The 15,388-nt window shown below is 39.6% G+C and overlaps 1 protein-coding gene across 2 annotated transcripts in view; it reads left to right on the top strand.

Annotated features, from left to right (window-relative positions):
- Nucleotides 1-15,388, top strand: part of CBFB (core-binding factor subunit beta) — a 60,889-nt gene that overhangs the window by 5,433 nt on the left and 40,068 nt on the right. The window lies entirely within an intron of this gene.

The raw sequence follows: 15,388 nt of genomic DNA, 5'->3' as shown, positions 1-15,388 counted from the left end.
GTGTTTTCATATTACAAGGATGTAATACGATTTTTTAAGTAACTCAATTTTTTTTATGTCATTCCATTACTAATTTCATGTATATAATATTCATTATAGAAACTTCTAGCCCTTAAAGAGTAGTGTGCTTTCTTACATGTAACATTTAAAACTTACTTCTTTTGAAAGTATTGACAGGATATATTTTGTTTTGCTAACCTAAGTGACTACAGTGCTTTAAAAAAATAAAATCAAGAGAAAAATGGGAAAAGGCTCTGTAGGCATAATTTAATAATATTTAGAAATAGTTCATGGGTAGCTTTCTACTTCTGTTAATACTGCAAATTTAATTTTCATTAAAAAATAGTGTGAAAACTTGAACTTGGAAATAATTTTTTTGTTTTGAGGAAAAGCTGGGAAAACAAATTGATGCCTTAAAATTTTTATGTTGGAAGTTTAGGTTGAAGATATGAAACGTTTAAACTGAGAGCTCTATTAAAGCCTAACTTAAATGTATTACATAATTTTGGTGAAATTTTAGTGAATAATGGATTGGTTCATCTTTTAATGTAGAAGTTGACTCTTATGGAAATAAAATACTTAAAAATATTTTTTGGCCTTATTTTATGCTCAGTATTTCTCCTATTTCCTTTGTGTTTCTATGCCTGTTTTTATCAACTTGCTCACTTACTCTTCTAAGTGTTGTCATGAATACCCTAACTTCTCACTTTACTTGCAAAACATAATACATAAATAATACAAAGATTTTTGTATGAGCCTGTATTAGGAAAAATATTCCTGGTTTTATATAGATACACAATGAAGTTTTTTGTTTAAACTTTAGGACATAAGATGGGTTGTTTGGTTTTTTCCTTAAGATTTACTTATTTTAGGGGTGCCTGGGTGGCTCATTCGTTGAGAGTCTGCCTTCGGCTTAGGTCATGATCCCAGGGTTCTGGGATCTAGCCCCGCATTGGGCTCCCTGCTCAGTGGGAAGCCTGCTTCTCCCTCTCCCACTCCCTTTCTTGTGTTCCCTCTGTTGTGTTCCCTCTCTTGCTGTGTCTCTCTCTGTCAAATAAATAAACTCTTTTTAAAAAAAGATTTATGGGGCGCCTGGGTGGCTCAGTGGGTTAAGCCGCTGCCTTCGGCTCAGGTCATGATCTCAGGGTCCTGGGATCGAGCCCCGCATCGGGCTCTCTGCTCAGCAGGGAGCCTGCTTCCTCCTCTCTCTCTACCTGCCTCTCTGCCTGCTTGTGATCTCTCTCTGTCAAATAAATAAATAAAATCTTTAAGAAAAAATAAAAAAAGATTTATTTCTTTGTTATAGAGAGAGAGGGAAGGGGGAAATAATCTCAAGCAGACTACCAGCTGAGCAAGAGCGCTACCCAGAGCTCAATCTCACAACCCTGAGATCATGACCTGAGTCAGATCCAAGAGTCTGGTGCTTAACTGACTGAGCCACCCATGTACCCCAGGGTTTGATCTTCTGTGGGTGACAAACCAACTAATCTTTGGAGAGGGAGAGGGAAAATAGATTATAGAATTTTTAAAGTGCGTAATAAGGGATTTGCTTTTCTATGTATTAGCTTGCTTGGAAGATTAAAAGCAAATGTTCCAAGTTTTACTATTTTGTAATTCTTATATATAAGGAAGAAGTTGGGAAGTCATTGTGGGATTATGCTTTTTTGGTCTGTTTTGTGCATGTATGTGTAAGTGAATGAAGAAATTATTTTTCTCCTTGTTCAAAACACTTTCTTAATGTTTATTTAACATGGTGGCTCAGATACTACAGACATAAACCAAAAAGTTTTTTTTCTCAATTTTAATGCTAAACTACTTTAACACTTCAAAGTGCACATCTCAATGTTACTCAAGTCTTCCAGTATTCAATAACTAATAAATGGGTGTTAACTCTGCTAGAAAGTATGTTTGTTTAAATTAATGTAATGATAACTGTTTACCAGATCGAAGACCAGATTACTCTTGGACTTAAGCCATTGACATTTTTTTAGTTGCATGACCACCAATAACAAAAACTTTGTATGACTTTAGTGTTTAGAGGGTATGTTTTCTTTTTTTCTTTTTTTTTTTTAATTTTATTTTTTATAAACATATATTTTTTTTCCCCAGGGGTACAGGTCTGTGAATTGCCCGGTTTACACACTTCACAGCACTCACCATAGCACATACCCTACCCAATGTCCATAACCCCACCCCCTCAACCCCCCTCCCCCCAGCAACCCTCAGTTTGTTTTGTGAGATTAAGAGTCACTTATGGTTTGTCTCCCTCCCAATCCCAACTTGTTTCATTTACTCTTCTCCTACCCCATTAACCCCCCATGTTGCATCTCCTCTCCATCATATCAGGGAGATCATATGATAGTTGTCTTTCTCTGACTGACTTATTTTGCTAAGCATGATACCTAGAGGGTATGTTTTCAAATACACCTGGAAAATTGATAGAATGGACATAAGTGAGTTATCAGGAAACTTATATTTTATTAATATTTATTTTAGAAATTTTTCTCTGTAGAAGGCCATATATCAAATATTTTTAGTTTTGCAGGCATGTGGTCTGTGTGGCAGCTGCTCAAGTCTGCTGTGAGAGTGGAAAAGGAGCCATAGACAATATGTAAACAAATGAGTGTGGCTGTGTTCCAAGAATAGTAACAGTGGCAAACTCAGTATCTTTGCCTCAGATTTAAATCTGCAAACGTTTATATGTAGATCCTATACTTTCTAAATACACTTTTTCAACACCTGTGCTATATCAGTAGGATCCAGAGGAAAGGAAAACATGTTAAGGCACAAAAACAAATAGGAAACTGCTAGTATATTGTTCTTTTCCAGTGGGATAAAGGATACCAGTGAATTTAGACAAAAGGTACTGACCCATGTTTTCTCAACCATGGAACTCCAAGCTATGGAGTCTCGTATTTTTCTTACTCCTTTTTTATGGTTCTCTTTCTGATAGTTATTAGCTTGTATTTCTGTCCCTCCAGGACTAGAAGCAAAGAATAATCAAAGGGATTTCTCCAAATGTTAATAGTTTGCTTCTGCTTCATATTTTGGATCTCAGATCTGCATCTTTTCTTCCACATGTTCTCAGCCTAGTCACTTTCTGAAGCAGCTTAGTTCTCTTCTTCATTCACACCCAACTTTGAGGAAACTACTGTTAAGGCTTTGGAGTTAGGCATAAGTAAGTCCTGGCATCATTCACCACTATATAACTTTGTGCAAGTCACTTGACCTTTATGGTCCTCAATTAGAACATGAGGTTAATGCATACTTCCCAGGGTTTCCCTACTGATTAAATGAAATAGTGGATGTAAAGTGCTTAGCCCAGTACCTGACACAGTTGCTGAAAAATGCATTCATTTGGAAGGTTTTTGTTGGATACCTGTTGTGTATACTGAGCATTGTCCTAGGCATTTGAGATGCATCAGTGAACAAAACAAAGATCCATCCCTAGAGATTGTTTTATGGAAGGAGTGGAGGTTAGACAGTATTCAAAATGAATAAGAATAAGGGTGGTCAAGCACCAGAAATGTTTGCAGTTTTAAATAGGTTGGTCTGGGTAAAGAAGGTCATGTTCGAACAGAGACCTAAAGGAGGTTAGGGAATGCTGAGCCATGTAGGTATCAGGGGAAAGACAGAGGGTACAGTCACTGTGAAGGTCCTAGAGTGTGAGCATATTCTGTGTGTTTGATAAGCATCAAGCAGCCCAGTGTGCCTGGAATAGACTGAGCAAGGAGGCGGGTAACAGGAGATGAGATCACGGACATAACAAGGAGCCAGTTTATGTGACCTCACAATCACATGGATTTTTATGGTGAGTGAGATGGGGAGTAGTTTCAGGGTTTTGAGCAGTTGAACAATATGATCTGCCTTGGGTTTTTGAAAGGATCACTCTAGCTGCTGGGTTAATAATAGGCTGTAGGAGGGCAAGAGTGAAGTAGGGAGACGAGTTTGGCTGTTGCTGTGATCTTGGCGAGAGGCTAGGGTAGTAGCAGTGGAGGTGGTGAGGAGTGATCATAGTCTGGTTATATTTTGAGATAGAGCCAACAGGATTTGCTTATGGATTGGATGTGGGGTGTGAGAGTCAAGAATGACTCCAGCGTTTTTGGCAAGAGCAACTGGCAGTATGGGATTGCTGTCATCTGAGATAGGAAAGACTGTGGGTGGAGCAGTTTTGAGGAGCAGTTAAGGACGTGTGTGTTTGTGGTGGTGCTTGTTAATGCACTTCTGTTTTCTCACCGCCCACCCTTTACTTCGTAAGTTAGGGCACTGCTTTCTCATAAGTGATTCTTGGTCTGCTTATCCCAAAGGTTCAGTGGCCCGTTAAAAAGAATCAACTTTATCGAAGTATACTTTACATACACTAGAATGCACCCATTTTCATTGTATAAATTTGAGTTTTAACAAATGTACACACGCATGTAAACACTACCCACAATCAAGGCAGAGTCTCGGTCACCGCCAGGAATTCCCTTGTGCCCTTTTACAGGAGTGTGGGAGTGGTTTGACTGGATGGTTCTGGCTCAGGGCTGGGACTGTGCAGACTCTGAAGACTTGACTGGAGCTGAAGAATCCACTTCTAAGCTCACTCACGTGACTGTTCGTAGGTGGCTTCACTTACTAGTCATGTGTGCCTCTCCACAGAGAGAGAAACAGAATGAAGTCACCGTGCTTTTTATGACCTATTCTCCAGTCACTTGTGTTTTACTCTTCATTAGGAGGGAGTCACTAAGTCTAGCCCACATTTGACAGGGGAGGAGGAGTATTTATTCACATACATGGGTGTGAATACCAGGAGGCTGGGATCATCGGGGCTATCTTTGAGGCTGGCTACTGCAATATTCACTTAAATTTAGTGAATTCTGAAAATATTGGAATGCTGATAGGAGACAGAACCTGCATATTCTCTTTGGCTTTATGATCTAAGAAAGTTGACTCAGCAAAATCAGTCCTTTTAGTCATTCATTCTGCCTGTGTGTTTATAGGAATATATTTTTTTAAGGCATCTAATTTTTTTTAAAGATTTTATTTATTTATCTAACAGAGAGAGAGAGCCCAAGTAGGCAGAGCAGCAGGCAGAGGGAGAAGGAGAAGCAGGCTCCCTGCTGAGCAGGGAGCCCGATGCGGGGCTTGATCCCAGGACCCTGGGATCATGACCTGAGCTGAAGGCAGCTGCTTAACCGACTGAGCCACCCAGGAGCCCCAAGGCACCGAATTTTTTTTTTTTTAAGTTTTGTTTATTTATTAGAGAGAGAGAGCACAGAGGGAGAGGAAGAAGCAGATGCCTGCTGAGCAAGGAGCCTGAGATCATGACCTGAGCTGAAGACAGCTGCTTAACTGCAAACCAGAGGTCTTCAGTAAGGAAGGCCTGTTAATGGATAACTGATCATAAATAGGTATTTTATGTAAGATCAAATCAGAGCACACAAGTTTATACCATCTTTAAAATATATTTGAGGGGGGCGCCTGGGTGGCTCAGTGGGTTAAAGCCTCTGCCTTCGGCTGAGGTCATGATCCCAGGGTCCTGGGATCGAGCCCCACATTGGGCTCTCTGCTCAGCGGGAAGCGTGCTTCCTCCTCTCTCTCTGCCTGCCTCTCTGCCTACTTATGATCTCTCTCTGTCAAATAAATAAATAAAATCTTAAAAAAATAAAATAAAATAAAATATATTTGAGGGGTGCCTGGGTTGCTCAGTGGGTTAAGCCTCTGCCTTCAGCTCAGGTCATGATCTCAGGGTCCTGGGATGGAGCCCCGTATCGGGCTCTCTGCTCAGCGGGGAGCCTGCTTCCCTCTCTCTCTGCTTGCCTGTCTGCCTGCTTGTGATCTCTCTCTCTGTCAAATAAATAAATGAAATTAAAAAAAAAATTCCAAATATATTTGAAACTTTTGCACCCAGGTTTCTAATGAGCTGTCTGCATTGGCTCTGACAATCTTTTTTAGAAGAGGTTTAAAATAAGGGGTGCCTGGGTTGCTCAGTGGGTTAAGCGTCTGCCTTCAGCTCAGGTCATGATCCCAGGGTCCTGGGATCAAGCCCCATATCTGGCTCCCTGCTCAGTGGGAAGCCTGCTTCTCCCTCTCCCACTCCCCCTGCTTGTGTTCCCTCTCTTGCTGTGTCTCTCTCTGTCAAATAAGTAAAATCTTAAAAAAAAAAAAAAGTTTAACACAGCGTTGTAGAGAGAGTTGTCAAAAGGCAATCACAGCTATTTTTTTAAAATCTGGAGATGGGAATCAGAATGTCTGTCCTATTCATATACCTCATGGTGAGGATTAAATGAAGTACCTAGAATATGTGAAAATGCCTTTTAAATTGTAATACCCTGTCCAAAATTGGGCTTTTTGATGGTTTTGTAGGGTGAAATTATAGGTAACTTAATTACGGAGTTTCGTGCTGTGCTGTGCCTTAGGTCAGCTTCACTTGTAGCTATACACTGTTGGACACCACGTGTTTCCCAAGTGGTCCATCCTGGTGTATTTTAAACCCTGACAGCCAAAATGTTGGTAGTTCTTCCTGAATCTAAACTGCTTTTCTCTCATTTTGCTTTGAGAAGACAAGGAAAGCAACCAGTTGGAATTTAAGTCATTCTTAGTTAAGTTTTTGTAGGCCAAGCAACTTCCAGTTCTTTGATCTTTCCTCTTAGGACCCATTTCCAATTACTTTTTATTTCAAACAAATGCAAATGATTATGGTTCACCAGAAGTTACTAGTCTTGAATGGTCAGATTAATGGTTTTTGCATGTATTCTGTGTTTTGTAAAGCCTGGGTTAGGGTTTCAAATTAATTGTATGTGATTATTACATGATCCTAGTTTTTGAGTATAAAGATAAAGGATATAAAAAATATTTTATAAACTGAAAAAATGAACTTTACAGTGCTACTGTTTATCATTTTTTCTATAGAAATTGAATATACTATCTAGCGTTATTACATTGGCCCCAGAGGGAGGTTAAACTTTTTAACAGTTGTTGCATTTCTATTTTTAACTTCTGATTTTAATTGATAGTCAAATAACATTACTAGCAGACATTGAGAAGTAGTTATGAAGTATATGTTATTAGAGCAGCTACTTTTTTTTTTAAAGATTCTATTTATTTATTTGACAGATAGAGATCACAAGTAGGCAGAGAGGCAGGCAGAGAGAGAGAGGAGAAAGCAGGCTCCCCGCTGAGCAGAGAGCCCGATGTGGGGCTGGATCCCAGGACTCTGAGATCATGACCTGAGCTGAAGGCAGAGGCTTTAACCCACTGAGCCACCCAGGCGCCCCTAGAGCAGATACTTTTAAGAAAATTTGATGTTTTTTTTTCTTCTCTGAACTTTTGTACTTAAAACCAAAATCTTTTATCATTCATTTTCCTGAGCATAAGTAAAGCAAAATTTAACAGCATTTGATTGAATGAATGAGGATGGACTCTTGTTTTAAATGGTTTTTCCAAAGGTCTGTGATTCTGGTGCTTATGGAGCATTTTGCTTACTTGCCTGCAGGATCTTTGTCCCAAAATAAATATTGTGTCTGTTTATATACCATCCACAATTTGGCAGGGTTTAGAGGACTCCTTGATGTTAGTTTTGAGAAATCCCTATTCAGGCTCAACCAGTTCCTTCTCCTCCTCAGACAGCCTAGTCACTACAAATAAAAGATAGCTGTGGTAAAGTTTTGGAATGTGATTCTCCCTGCCAAAATTGAGACTTTACAACTAGTTTGTCAGATCTAGATTTTAAATATCTCTATTCAACTAAAATATGAAGTATATTTTCCAGCATTTAGTTACTGACATTTTAGTGCAGTGGAATAAGTAATGTGTTTTTTGTTTGCTTCTTTTAAAGTAGACTTATTTATTTATATTATTTTATTTTTTTCATTATGATACGTATACTCTTTAATCCCTATTGTCTATTTCACCCAAACCCTGCCCCCTGTCTTTTTTTTTTTTTTTTAAGATTTTATTTATTTATTTGACAGACAGAAATAACAAGTAGGCAGAGAGGCAGGCAGAGAGAGAGAGGGGGAAGCAGGCTCCCCGCTGAGCAGAGAGCCCAATGTGGGGCTCGATCCTAGGACCCTGGGATCATGACCTGAGCCGAAGGCAGAGGCTTAACCCACTGAGCCACCCAAGTGCCCATGCCACCCTCATCTTTGATAGCCATCAGTTTTTTCTCTGTAGTTAAGAGTCTACTTTGGTTTGTCTGGTTTTCTAAAATATACTTTAAGTATACTATAATATTTTACTTCTTTTTTAAAAAAAGACTTTATTTGAGAGAGAGAGAGAGAGCGAGATCATGAGATTGGGGAAGGGTAGAGGGAGATGCAGACTCTGCTGAGCGTGGAACCTGACATGGGACTCAGTCTCATGACCTCAGGATCATGACCATTGCCAAAGGCAGATGCTTAACTAACTGTGCTACCCAGGTACCCCTTGTTATATATATGTATCTCAGTACCAACTGAAAAAACATCAGTTATGAGGGAAAATGGGAAGCACTGAAATTAAGATATAGCAATCCTACCCCAAAATTATAGTTGATATAATATTTCAGCAGTCTTTATCCTTGAAATCTTTGAATTAATCATTAAAAAAATACTGGGGTAAGAAGCAGAAGGAAATCTCTGCTTAGCAGGGAGCCTGCTTCCTCTTCTCTCTCTGCCTGCCTCTCTGCCTACTTGTGATCTCTCTCTGTCAAATAAATAAATAAAATATTAAAAAAAAAAAGCAGAAGGAAGGAGGGGAAGAATTAAGGATTTTCCTCAGACATAGTATATGTCTTTTTTTAAAAGCTTTTTTTTTTTTTTTTTTTTTTATTTATTTGACAGAGATCACAAGTAGGCAGAGAAGCAGGCAGAGAGTGAGGAGGAAGCAGGCTCCCTGCTGAGCAGAGAGCCCGATGCGGCGCTCGATCCCAGGATCCTGGGACCATGACCTGAGCCGAAGGCAGAGGCTTCAATCCGCTGAGCCACCCAGGCACCCCTATTTCTGTCTTCTTTAACTTGGAGTATATAATTCAGATAAGGCCAACACTAAAATTTTACCTTTATGCTAAAAGGTAAATCCGAGCAAATAATATAATTCAAGAGAAGGGAACTCATGATCTTCAGATACCTTGGAGGTACATTTACATATAAGCAAATAAGTGTAACTCTAACTGGAAGGTACTAACTTTTAAACTATCTTGTTTATGCGTGAAGTCAGTCAACTCTCCCTCTTGGATTTAAAAATATTGAAATAAAACCTTTTCTTTGAAAATACAAGTGTATTGGGGCACCTGGGTGGCTCAGCGGGTTAAGCCTCTGCCTTAGGCTCAGGTCATGATCTCGGGGTCCTGGGATCGAGCCCCGCATCAGGCTCTCTGCTCAGCGGGGAGCCTGCTTCCCCCTCTCTCTCTGCCTGCCTCTCTGCCTACTTGTGATCTCTCTCTCTGTCAAATAAATAAAATCTTAAATATATACAAGTGTAAGGCTGACAGTTCTAAACCTTATAATTCAGTTATTAAAATATTGTAGTAGGGGCGCCTGGGTGCCTCAGTGGGTTAAAGCCTCTGCCTTCGGCCCGGGTCATGATCCCAGGGTCCTGGGATCGAGCCCCACATTGGGCTCTCTGCTCTCTGTACCTGCTTGTGATCTCTCTCTCTCTCTCTCTGACAAATAAATAAATAAAATATTTTTTTAAAATAAATAAATAAAATATTGTAGTAGGTGGCTCAGCCAATTAAGCATCTGTCTTTGGCTCAGGTCATGATCCCAGGACCGTGGAATCCTGGGGAGTGCAAAAGGATGGTTTTATTAAAACATGGGGACAGGATTTGTGGGCAGAAAGAGCTGCACCAGGGTCATGAGGAGTGGCCAATTATATACTTTTAAGTTAGGAGGGGATTAGGGATAGTGTCTAAGTTTCTTAGGAATTTTTGGAAGCAAGCTTTCCAGGACCTTGAGGGGGCTAGCTATTGTTAGGAAAAGGTCATTTATATGACCTCACTGATACATGGAATTTAAGAGACAAGGCAGAGGATTATAGGGGAAGAGAGGAAAAAAGTGAAACAAGACGAAACCGGAAAGGGAGGCAAACCATAAAAGACTCTTAGGAAACAAACTGAGGGTTGCTGGAGGGTGGGGGAGTGGGGGCGGGCTTTGGTTGTGATGGGGTTTGGGTATGTGTTGTGATGAGCGTTGGGTATTATATAAGACTGAATCACAGACCAGACCTCTACCCCTGAAACAAATAATACATTATATGCTAATTCATTGAATTTAAATTTGAAAATAAATCTCTTTTTTAAAAAAGGTCATTGGGGGGATGCCTGGGTGGCTCAGTTGGTTAGGCCGCTGCCTTCGGCTCAGGTCGTGATCCCAGGGTCCTGGGATCGAGTCCTACATTGGGCTCCTTGCTCGGCGGGGAGCCTGCTTCTCTCTCTGCCTCTGCCTGCCTCTCTGCCTGCTTGTGTTCTCCCTCCCTCTCTCTCTCTCTGACAAATAAATAAATAAAATCTTAAAAAAAAAAAAAAAAGTCATTGGGGTGCCTGGGTGGCTTAGTGGGTTAAGCCTCTGCCTTCAGCTCGGGTCACAGTCCCAGGGTCCTGGGATCGGGCCCTGCATGGGACTCTCTGCTCAGTGGGGAGCCTGCTTCCCCCCCTACCCCTTGCCTGCTTCTCTGCCTACTTGTGATCTCTCTCTCTATGTCAAATAAATAAAATCTTTAAAAAAATTTTTAAAATAAATAAAATAGGTCATTTATTACTGTCTAATAAAACCCTAGCCATGAGAGTCTTCAAGATGCGTATCAGTGGGCCGTATGCTTGGAGGGTGATTGCCAAAATGTATCTTCGTGGGGGAGGGCAGTGAGATAAAGGAAGTTCCCAAAGGAATTTTTTTATGTTTAGACCTATTTTATATATCATTTACTTATTTTATTTTATTATTTTTTTAAGATTATTTATTTATTTATTTGATAGATCACCAGTAGGCAGAGAGGCAGGCAGAGAAAGAGAGGGAAGCAGGCTCCCCACTGAGCAGAGAGCCCGATGCAGGGCTTGATATCAGGACCCTGAGATCATCACCCGAGCCGAAGGCAGAGGCCTAACCCACTGAGCCACACAGGCGCCCGACTTTTTATTTTATTTTTGAATTTTCTGCACATCTTGTTAGTAATTGTTGAATGCTTTTTTTTTTAACCTGACTTTAAGAAAAATGTGTTATCTTTTTTTAAAAAGTTTTATTTATTTAAACTCTGTAGGCTCAAACTCAGGACCCCAAGATCAAGAGTTGCATGCTCTTTCAAATGAGCCAGCCAGGTGCCCCTATTATCTTTCTGATCTTATTGTTATTGACTATGAAAGGATAAAGAAACTGGAAATAAATAGATAACTTTGTATAAGGGAGAGGCAACAAAATTAATTGTCAGTATAAATTTTTAGAATAAAAAGATAAGCAATATAGAATTGATGTACTTTATGAGTACACACACAATTTCCATCCATCTAGGAAATCTTTGCACAATCATCTAGAAAACAGTAATCATACTGTACAGGTGGTGATCATGAAAACTCTTTCATTCTTATAGAACAGTTTGAGTGTTTTATTCTAGTAAAGACATTTTGGGAGGGCAGAAAGTTTACAACTATCTCAGAATGGATGGGACTCGCTTTGCTACTGTGTACCTTTATTTACTCATTTAAGAATTGGAATAATAGCTGAGCAATATTCCATTGCATATATATGCCATTATCATTATCCATTCATCATTGATGGATATTTGGGCTGTTTCCATAATTTGGGTATTGTAGATAATGCTGCTGTAAACATGAGTGTGCATGTTTCCTTTCAAATTAGTATTTCTGTGTTCTTTGGGTAAATACCTAGTAGGGCAGTTGCTAGATTTTAGGGTAGTTCTATTTTTAATTTTTTTTTTAAGATTTTATTTATTCACTTGACAGAGATCATAAGTAGGCAGAGAGGCAGGCAGAGAGAGAGGAGGAAGCAGGCTCCCCACTGAGCAGAGAGCCTGATGCAGGGCTTGATCCCAGGACCCTGAGAAGGCAGAGGCTTTAACCCACTGAGCTACCCAGGCGCCCTATTTTTAACTTTTTGAAGAAACTTCATACTGTTTCTAGAGCGGCTGCATGAGTTTGTATTCCCAAAAACAGCCAAGAGGGTTCCCCTTTCTCCATGTCCTTGCCAATACCTGTTGTTTCTTGTGTTGGCGATTTTAGCAGAGGGGAAGTGAATGGGGAGATGGGTTAAATTGGTGATGAGGATTTAGGAGTGCATTTGTTGTGATGAGAACTGGGTGTTGTATGGAGGTGTTGAATCACTGTATTGTACACCTTAAAGTAATAGCATATTGTGTGCTAACTGGAATTTAAATTAAAACTTTAAAAAAAAGAATTAGAATAATAGCAAACACTTCTGTACACTGGCTATATGCCAGGTGCTGTTTTAATGGATGCATAGGTAACATACAGTGATACTCTTATAATTTCCATTTTACTAGTAGGAAAACATTTGTAAAATTTATTTATTTATTTATGTTTAACACGGGTATATCTGTTGTCTTTTTTTTTTTTTTTTTAAGATTTTTATTTATTTATTTGACAGAGAGGTACACAGGAGACAGGGAACAGAAGCAGGGGGAGTGGGAGAGGGAGAAGCAGGCTCCCCGCTGAGCAGGGAGCCTGACAACGTGGAGCTCCATCCCAGGACCCTGGGATCTTGACCTGAGTTGAAGACAGATGCCTAACCAACAGTGCCACTTAGGCGCCCCAACATTTGTAAATTTTAATAGTGTTTAGCTTGAGCAGGCTCGGAGACTTTATTTCTCTGATAACACTTCTTGGATACTTAGTTTCCTACAGAGGATTAAAAGCCCTGGCCTTGCTAACAGATTTTTCATGTTAGAGAGATTATAGACTATGGTAAGAGTTTAATTACTGTTACCTTCTTTTATGAAAGTATACAGTGTACACATTCGAAAATTATTATATCATAAGCTGTTCAGTTTAGGATCGGTCCTCACAAACGGATTATATTTAGAAACCAAGAATTTAAAATAGTACTTAAAATGTGCCTTTTGGTGCTTTAGTACTCTGGAGCTATGCTATACTGTGTGGCTGAAGAAGGAAAAGGCCAGATTAGGGAATGTTTGACAGATTTTTTGTGTGTGTGTGGATGAAAACCTTTTTTCCATGTGTACAACCACTACTGAACCCTTTTGTGTTTTTATTTTATTTTATTTTTTAAAAAGATTTATTTGTGTATTTGGCAGAGAGAGACACACAGAACACAAGCAGGGGGAGTGGGAGAAGGAGAAGCAGGCTTCCCACTGAGCAGGGAGCCCGATCAGGGAGCGCATTGTGGGCCTCGATCCCAGGACCCTGGGATCATGACCTGAGCCGAAGGCAGCTGCTTAATGTTTAATGACTGAACCACCCAGGCGCCCCCCTTTTGTGTTTTTAAAACTTCAAATATAAAGGCAGGTTAATCTTCAGATTAAAACAGAAGGATAGCTTGGAACATGTGACCAACATTTCCATTAGGAAAATTTAGATGTTTTTCAAGCAAACAAAATATTCCAGCTGTATTAAATGATAATTTTTAATAAGTATCTGACCTCACTTATAGAACTCTTTTGGAGAATCCTCCAAATTTTTTAGGATATTGCTTATTCATGATAGCAGCTTTTCAGTCCTGGCTTGCCATTCCTTTGCTATCCAGAACATGTCTGGGTCATTTTGAAAATTGAAATAAAATTCACTTAACAAAATGTGCCATCTTTCCCAATTTAAAGTGTACAATTCAGTGGTATTTAATATATTCACCATGTGCATCCTTAACCACCATCTAATTCCAGAACGTTTTCAGAACTTTAGACTATTTTATTTTTATTCTTTTTAAAAAGATTTACTTATTTGGGGCAGGGGGCAAAGAGAGAGCATCTTCACGAATCCACTGAGCTCAGAGTCCGACTCAGAGCTCATGGGGCTGGTGCGGCTTGATCTCATCACCCATGAGATCATGACCTGAGCTGAAACCAAGAGTTGGACACTTTATGAACTGAGAGCCACCCAGTCACCCAGAACTTTAAACCGTTTTAAATACATTTTGAAAATCTGCAGACCAGTTTTTAAGGTGATCATCACCAGGCAGTGTGGTAGATGATTTCCATTATCACTGATTCTCTTAACCCTGCACTATATAGTGAAATCTTTTATTTGATTTTGGAACATATTTGGTGATAGCTTGATTTTACACTCAGGAACCTGAGGCCCAAATAAATAAATCTTCAGAAGTCATGTAATCTGTTTCCTAGGTAGAGCCAGGATCCAGACCCAGGTCTTTTTTACCCCAGAATCTGTGTTGTTTGCAACATACCACACTGCTGCTAATAAATAATCATTAGGTAAGTTGCCAGAAACTCCACATCCTACCTTCTAAGGACTTATATTACTTTAGCACACTGAGTTATTCTTTCCATTACTCTGAATAACCACTAATATTTTAATGTGGTCCCTTTAGAATTCATTTTGATGACTTCACAACAACCTTTAACCTTTTTCTTAACCTTTTGACTTGATTTGTTTTTCTATTAACAGTGCGAATGATGTTCACTATGAACAATTGTGCTGCTAGACAATTACACATAATTCTTCTGTATTAATAGTATATTCACGGGGCACCTGGGTGGCTCAGTTGGTTAAGCATCTGCCTTTGGCTTGGGTCTATCCCAGGGTCCTGGGATTGAGCCCTGCATCAGGCTTCAAGCTCAGTGGGGAGCCTGCTTCTCCCTCTCCTGCCCGCCCCCCGCCTGCGCACTCGCTTATCTATCAAATAAACAAATAAAATCTTTGAAAAAAGAAATAGTATGTCCATAATTTAGTAAAAGTTCCAGTAATTCTTACAGAGTTGACTTGAGAATGGATTACAATAAACAGCATGTGCCCCTTTTGTTTCATTATTGGGTTTTTTTGTTGTTGTTGTTTTTTGGTCTTAAGTGAAGAGTTTTGTCATTTAATAAGCTTTTAATTGAAATTGTACTACTTTGGTCAGAACATTCCAGAACTCTCTTAAACATGCATTGTCATGCATTATTTATTTTGTTTTATTTTACCATTTTCATTTTTTAAAGATTTTATTTATTTATGTGTGAAAGAGAGAGAGAGCATGAGAGGAGAGAAGGTCAGAGGAGAAGCGGACTCCCCATAGAGCTGGGAGCCCGATGCAGGACTTGATCCCAGGACTCTGAGATCATGACCTGAGCTGAAGGCAGTTGCTCAACCCACTGAGCCACCCAGGCACCCGCATTGTTTATTTTATTTATTTATTTATTTTTTTAAAGATTTTATTTATTTGACATAGAGGTCACAAGTAGGCAGAGAGGCAGAGAGAGAGGGGGAAGCAGGCTCCCCATG

This window comes from Lontra canadensis, unplaced genomic scaffold (assembly GCF_010015895.1).
Source record: "Lontra canadensis isolate GAN:19392208 unplaced genomic scaffold, GSC_riverotter_1.0 scaffold8, whole genome shotgun sequence".
NCBI classification, from domain to species: Eukaryota; Metazoa; Chordata; class Mammalia; order Carnivora; family Mustelidae; genus Lontra; species Lontra canadensis.
Note: the sequence above shows the minus strand (reverse complement) of the source record. Positions and strands in the feature narration are given on the sequence as shown.